The sequence below is a fragment of the Papilio polytes genome, unplaced genomic scaffold (assembly GCF_000836215.1).
Source record: "Papilio polytes unplaced genomic scaffold, Ppol_1.0 DF824158.1, whole genome shotgun sequence".
NCBI classification, from domain to species: Eukaryota; Metazoa; Arthropoda; class Insecta; order Lepidoptera; family Papilionidae; genus Papilio; species Papilio polytes.
This window is the reverse complement of record NW_013525046.1, coordinates 2717232-2719266: the sequence shown is the minus strand read 5'-3', so window position 1 is coordinate 2719266 and position 2035 is coordinate 2717232.

Below are 2035 nucleotides of genomic sequence, written 5' to 3'. Positions count from 1 at the left end.
TATCAGTAAATTACAACGTATTTTTTATATTTTAAATACCATTTGCGTATCTATAAATACTAGGGGTGTGCTGAAATTCGAAACTCATGAATGACTGACTTCGATTCGAACATTCGTATAAAAAATTAAACATTATCGCACTATTACAGATACATAAGAAATATTAAAAGTAAATTATAGTTTTCATATATACAATATTAATTATTTAAAATTTTGCATGATGTATGAAAGATGTGAAAGAAAGAAATGAAAGATGAAACCTGTGTTGAATTAAAGATATACCCATCCGTAGACAAAGAGTTTGCATTCAGCCAAAACAACTGTAATTCTGGCCACTAAGACCTTTTCCTTATTGATAAAAAAAATAAAACTAATATGTAAGTGACTCTTAATAGATAAATCGAAATCTTTCTGGAGATAAAGTGAAGTAGAGAGTAGGTATTGTTCAAGCCGAAGTATGTTCAGCATATTTTCTAATTTTTAATGTAATCTTCTAAAATATTCCCATACGTCCGAAGTATTTAACAATTATTCGAAGTTTCGATTAATTTTAAATTTCGATATCGATTCGATTCGAACGAATTTCGCACAACCCTAATAAATACTACTAAAATATTATTGGGATAAGATAAAGCAGCAAGAATCTGGAAATGATGATAATATACATTTTATTATGCGAAGGATTCAATTGATATAATTTAATCAGGCGTTGCATTTGTTGATGTAATTTTTCTTTGAACACTGCTTTTATGCATTACTAGATAAGGGTCTTAAGAAATTTGGTTTCCAATTAATTTCATGGCGGATCTAAATTTTAATTGGAATAATGAATACTTGGAAGTTTGTAGATCATCAGCTTACTTAGGTCCCCACCTCGAGCTCAGAGTTTACCCTAAGTTGTGACTGACCAACCAAACTAGCTCACTGCGAGATCTTTATATTAGGTTCTTGTATTTTTACTGACTTATCGTTTAATTGTTCTGTTTAATTTGCCAACGTTCCTAATTTCTGACTAGCTGTTGCCCGCGATTCCGTTCACGGGGAATCTAAAAAAAAAGTGATTAGCCTATATGTTCTTCCAAGCTATCCTCTACATCTATACCGAATTACATCGAAATCCGTTAAGCCGTTTGGGCTACGAACTCTTACAAACATCCAGCCATCTAAACTTTCGTTTTTATAATATTAGAATGATTGTTGCAGATGTTTTAATGTTCGGATTTGATGTTAAATACATTGTTAAACACATAAGCAGACCCCTTCTTTGTCTTCATGATAATCTTCCTACTAATATAACATTACTACTTTTCGCCCGGGAGTACGTCCACTTGGAATTAAAAAAATAGCCTATGTGTTCTTCCAGATTATCCTCCACATCTATGTCAAATTTCATCAAGATCCGTTAACATGTTTAGGCTGCAAACTCTAACAAACATCCATCTATTTATCCATCCATCTAAACTTTCCCATTTATAATGTTAGTTAAATAGGTGCAAAAGTTTAGATGGATGGAGGTTTGTTAGAGTTTGTAGCTCAAACTGCTGAACCGGTCTCGATATAATTTGGCATAGATGTAGAGAAAAGTCTGGAAGAAAACACAGGCGGTCGGAGTCGCAGGCGAAAGCTAGGTATACGAAAAGAAAACTGTAGGTAACTTCGAAGTCTTTATTCTCTCCTGTATATTCACGAATGTTAAAACCAAATTATAGTAAGTACATTATTTCGACTAGTATTTCATTTGAAATATTCCAATTTTATCTTAATCCTTTGTAAAATTGTGATTATCAGATAGTGTAATTGCATTGCTGAGATTTGAGCTGTTTTTTTGTTACAATAAAAAACAATAGGTTTTTGCAATAATGTATCTAGACAATCTAGCGATAGAACATACACATATTATTTCTGACATCATTATAAATTCACATTTGTGTAATTGAGAACGAAATGAATATTTTAGAGGAAAGTTTGAGAGTAGCCCAAGTGGTAGAGAAGGTAAGGAGTAAAAGGTTAGCTAGCATGGATATGTTATGAGAAG